The sequence below is a fragment of the Anser brachyrhynchus genome (assembly GCF_964034855.1).
Source record: "Anser brachyrhynchus genome assembly, chromosome: 2".
NCBI lineage: Eukaryota > Metazoa > Chordata > Aves > Anseriformes > Anatidae > Anser > Anser brachyrhynchus.
The window spans coordinates 111,948,376-111,954,375 of NC_137695.1; positions in this window are offsets into that span (position 1 = coordinate 111,948,376).

A 6,000-nucleotide genomic window follows, 5' to 3' on the forward strand; every position below is an offset into this window, starting at 1 on the left:
AATGGCGTAATGGGGAGCCATGTTTTAAACAGAACTCCCCAATGAAAACAATAAGGAGTGTCCTGCCTAAATTAATACCACAACATGTCCCATAGAAAATAAATAAAAGCTAAATCAAGCCAAGTCTGTTTCATTTAGGCCAAATGTGGGAGTTTTGCCTCGAAGAAAAAGCATAGGAATTTGGTCTTGTTCTATTCTAAAATAAATTAATTTAAGAAATATATCCTAAATAATCAAGACAGACAAATGTTTTGTATATAAGTAACCAGGACTACATCCCTGAAATACAGAGGAGAATTCTGTGCAGATTTAATATAGAGATTTCTATATAACACACTCAGAAAATCTCATATCCAATATTCTTCTTTACTTTCTGAAGTCAGCATTTTTTTTTACTTTAGTCAGTGTAAGCCCCTCTACTACACACTCCTTTTTCCTGCACCATTTTTTGCGTGCTGCTGATAGGACCATAAATATAAATTATCATTGTAGAAGCCCCTTAGAAGGTCTGCATTTTTTGTAGGGCAAATGTTTTACATGGTAGATATGCCAAATCCTCAAATACTGTTCTGTTTGTTGGCCAGATGTAAACTTTATCTGTATAGTACATTTATGGTCTGAAAAATTACTCTAAAAATAGTAAGATGGGGCTTGGTATTTATGATCACTTAGTGACTCAATATTCTAGTGTAAGTTTTCTTTAAAAACTGTTTTTCTAACCTCACATGGTATAAATTTGGTATAGGACATAAAGGCCAAGCTATATTACCTTAGTAGTTTACTAGTGACATAAATAAACAAAAAGCGTCAGATCAGATCTTGATGCCTTTGTGCAGCTTCAGTAACATAGTTGGCATGGGTATGACCACCACGGTTACTTCTAGACTGAATTTCAAGCGTAGGTCCCAGCACGTGCTTCAGCCCCAATTTGTTTCAAGTCTCTGAACGCTAACACCCAAAATGCAGGAGCTTCAGACAAGCAGGTTTGAAGTCACACTATCACTTAACCCAGATTCAGGCACCTGTCTGTGTAAACTCAGGTCAAGTTTGCTGCTCTTATCACCCCACAGCAACATTACGTTGTCAATGTTAACACAGACAAGTCAGCCCAAGAGCCTACTGAATAAGCTGGTGTCTGCAGCAAGACATTATAGGATATGGAGGCTGCTGAACCATACTTTAACTTTACATACATACACACTTTAACTTTACAGAACCGCAGACACACAGACAAAGTGTATTTAGTTTCAGGCAGTTTTCTGGCTTGTGCTTTCTGGTTTACCACCAGGTAAGGGAGATGCAGCCTACCTGACCCAGAATTTCTTGATTCTTCTTAGACCAAACAAACTCTACCTCTGTGTTAGGTTATACACAGCAAAAATGTACTTCAGTCAGAAAACTGATATGTAAAATTTGTGATTGTGGCACAGGGAGCAGATTTGTGAAATAAGTGCCATTTTTACCCAATGGTTAACTCCACCTCTGCAAGACACTTCCCATTTTAAGATCATACTTTTCCTAAGGTCAAAAAAATAGTCAGGATGTCAGAAGAGCTTTCCATTCTGCTGTTGTTGATTATTTCTTTGCAGTTCTTGAAGATGCTGAACAAAATGGCAACACTTGTTCTGAGAAGGGAGACAGCACTGACAACAGACAGTGTGAACTCTTCTTCCGATTAAACAGTATTCACTATCTGTGTTGTACCATCTTGCAGTTATATTGTTCAGACATTTTACTTTTACCAAGGGTTGGGGTTGTTGTTTTCATCCAATTACCTTCCAGGGTTTCTGTATAGAGCAACCTCACGATCCTGCCACTTGGGAGAGGTGTACAAATAAAATTGGCACTGCACTATAGATTAGAAAAATGAAGAGGAAAGTTAAAGGTCAGATTTCTCCTATGCATGCCATACAGGTCTCTTATTCATGTAGCCACCAATGCAGAATAGGCTGTAAATGGCTTGCTAGAAAGAAAATTAATATCAGAATAGAAAACAGAATTACAAAGTTCTTGATTCCCCAGCTTTGCTGAGACCTACAACCTCTTCCTTTTCCCCTCCTCCAAACATAAATGGCACCTGAACTTTCTTTGACATGCAGAAATTCTCATCTATATCCTCCAATGACTCGCCTCACTGGTCTTTTGGAGTATAAATACCTTTTCTTAAAAGAAGAAAGGTCAGATTTGTTAAAGGCTTCACAACTCTACCCATGACTACCAGGCTGTTGCAATGTAATGACTCCAGGAGATAGGTCTACAGTCCTAGTGTTAAGGAATGCAATTTGAGCCTTTGCCGGCACAGACATGTCACTGATGCTACTAAAACAAAACTTGAGCGAAAATTTGTTTCAAGTCTTTACTTGCTTGCAATGGAAAGTTTGCTGGCAGCTGTTGTCATCATTAGCCTTGTGGCGATGTTTTTTTCTGAAGTGTCTTGTGTCTTATTGAAGCTTAACGCTTGTTAAGTTGGGAGGGGACTTTGGGTGATCTGCCAACAGCAGACAATAAAGTGTTCTTTTCTCCTGTTGTAACAGAGTCGTAAGTTTTGGTTTATGGATAATGGCAGCTACACACAGTAAATTAAAACACACACAAAAAAGAGGAAAACATGAGGCTTTTCTCTTAAGTAGTCCATTTAGGCCATTATAGGCTCCCCTAGGGTTTTAAATACAATTGTAAAAACACCCTAATTTTTCACCATTAACTATTTTATTTTCCTAGTAGGCTAAGTGCGTGCGTTTTTATAGCTACATCCCTCTCCAAGGGCCCCAGCTTTGTAAGCTTTGAGCTGGATTCCTACCGCTCCATGTTTGCCATGTTTGTCCAAACCAGCAGGGAAAGCTGGAGTCTGGAGAATTTGGAGTCTGCATCCTTGCAGACCTTCAAAAGCCACCTAGACATGGTCTTGAGCATCTGGCTCCAGGTGGTCCTGCCTGAGCTGGGTGTTGGACCAGGAGACCTCCAGAGGTCTCTTCCAACCTCAGCCAGTCTGTGATCCTGTGAGAATACCTGCTCCTCCCTGCCTGGCCCTGAGGATCTCAAATTCGTCACCTTCTTGTGCGCTGTCCTCTGGGTTTGCCCACTTTGAATTGCTGGGATAGATGATGGTCTAGGTATTACAGATGGGTCAGATACATTATCTTTACCTTGTAAGCTGACAGAGAGCTGGCTGTATTTTGAAGTCTGCCAAGGAGCCCAGGAGTAAACCACTGAGGCAAACCAAGCAGCCCAAAGAAGTCTCACAAGTACATTGGCCCTACGTGGTGAAGCCGGCACACATGGCTTAGTGAGCACTGTCAGGGCTGTGGGGCACACTGCAGGACATCTGGTAATTGTTGGCATGAAATACCAGAACCACTGAAGTCCACCAGCTTTGGTACAGAGGCTCTCTGATGTGTCCTGCAAGGAGACTTGAAGGTGCTACCCCCCTACACAGTCGCACAGCAGCCTCGGGCTGCTAGGTTTAAGTTCCAGTTCATTATCATACATCAGGTCCAGCAGAGGCTAATCACATTAAGACAATTAAAAAGCAACCAGGCACCTTCAGCAGAAAGAAAAAAAGACTAGAAGCCCAAGCAAGGAGTAGCATGTTTTGCCCTTTGATTGTGGTTTTCCTTGTTTGCTTAAGTTGCTGGAGCCCTTGAAGTTACATAAAGCAAGCATGGCCAGGGACTGGCATTGTTTTAGCAGCATGAGGAAATTAGACTGTAAAAGAAGTCTGGGCCCACCACAAGATTTGTGTGATTTAACCCAGAGCTCTGTGGGTAGCTCCTGGGATGGAGACGTGGGTTAAATGGGGGATTCAGTTCCTTGCAGCAACCCCAGCTCTTCACAGTGACCTAGGGCCACTTCATCTCGCTCTCTCCTTGCTCTTTGTCTACAGTGGCCAGGATGGTGATACACCAGCATCTTATCCTCCTCCATCTCATCTCCTAGAAGGGCAAATCCACGGGCAGGGAGCTACTGGCAGCTGCCCGCACGCACACCGCCCAACACAGCGGGGCCACCGGCACAGCCCGGCATGGTGGTAGCGCTGGCAGAAGGGCACGTGGCATGGCGGTGCCACCACACGAGCAAGCCAGCCCTGTCCGTGCTCACTCTGGCACACACAGAAGGGTTAGAGGCAGAATGTAGAGAGACAGTAGAGAAGAGGTAGAGAGACAGCAGGCGAGAACCGCTTTCTGCACCCCTAACAGTTTGGAGGAGATGATTGGCATACATAACCTAAACCTTATGGGCAACTCAGGAAAGTGGGATTAATTGTCTTGGCACTTGGCCTTGATTCTAATGTTAGCAAGTATTATAAAACATATGAAATTCATGGAAGTGTTCCTCTATTTGTCACGCTGTGCAGCTCATCAGGGAAAGTACTGCAGAAGGGGAAGCCAGCTTCTTTCCTCACGCATGCTCTGTCTGAGGAAACAGCATCCACGCTATTAGCTGTCTCTAATATGTTGTGCAAGGACAAGAAGCACAGAAATAACATTCCACGTGTTGTCTGTCTGCCTTCTCTAAGAGGCCAGTTCAAGTAACTCTCTTGACCTCCTGTGAGGACAGGCTGAGAGAGCTGGGGCTGTTCAGCCTGGAGAAGAAAAGTCTCTGGTGAGGCCTTATGGCAGCCTTCCAGTGCAAAAATGGGGCCTGCAGGAAAGCTGGGGGGGGGACTCTTTGTCAGGGAGTGTGGGGATAGGACAAGGGGTGATGATTTTAAACTACGAAAGGGTAGATCTAGATTAGATATTTGGAGAAAATTCTTTACTGTGAGGGTGGTGAGATACTGGAACAGGTTGCCCAGAGAAGCTGTGGATGCCCCTGGAGATGTTCAAGGCCAGGCTGGATGGGGCTTTGGGCAACCTGGTCTGGTGGGAGGTGTCCCTGCCCATGTCAGGGGGGTTGTAACTAGATGAGCTTTAAGATCGCTTCCAACCCAAACCATTCTGTGATTCTATGATTCTACGACCTAGCCCTAGAATCCCAGGCCCAGCCAGGAGCCAGCCTATCTTCCCTGACGTCAGTCACCTGGTAACTTTTAACAGGTTCTCTGCACTTGCACCTTTTCCTAGTTTTGTTTCATGGTGCTTATATGCATTTTAATCTTTCTGCATTAAGAATAAATAAAAATAAATAAATAAATGAAAAAAAAACTATTTAGCATTTGTGATAATGACCTCCCCCAAATTTCTCTGTAAGGCTGGTGCTCTGACCCTGCAGAGATAAACTCCTCAGGCTGCCAGCACGGGACAGGGTCCTTCCTCTTGTTCTGATGCAAATATTTAAATAAAAAAATGTAATGGCAGTTTTATCTCTCTCTTTTATTTTTTTTTTCCTCCTTGCATCAGGATATTTTAAAGAGTATTTTGTACCTCAGTTTGTACTTCCTGAGGTATCGAGGTGGCTAGCCTGCTTAATGGAAGTGCAAAGCTCCCAGCAGAGCCAAGCAATTCCTCTAAATAAAGAGAAGGTTATGGTTGTTCAAAATTAGGCAACTGTCATGTTATCGGGAACAGACCTTTATTTAAAAAAATAAAAAAAAAAGTCTAAATGTCTGTCCCAAGATAGGTATTATGTCCTTTTGCTTTTGAAGTGTACCTAAAGCTCAGGTTGCTGTCCTCTGGTGCTAGGGCTCTGTAAGCAGCAGTAATGTATGGATTTCAAACACCAGTTATTGCTCGAAGACAATGAACAAAGGGCCAAGCAAAAGGGAGGAAAGAACTCAGAGCCAAATTCAGGTCACATGCCAGGTGAGATGACACCGGTTCAGTCTGTTCACTTGTCCTAACGAGGCCCTACTGCCATCTGCCCACATATTTCTATCTTTCCGGTGGTGTTGTCACAGCAAGTCCTTCATTCTTCTGACAAAAAGCCACCTGAACTATTGTATGTGTATTGATTTGGTTGATTTGCTGCCTGTGTAACTCAGAGCATCATTAATCTGATACAGAGAGAACTGCTTGAAAGGCTTTGACTAAGTACAATATCAGGTGTCACCCTGGGCTTTAG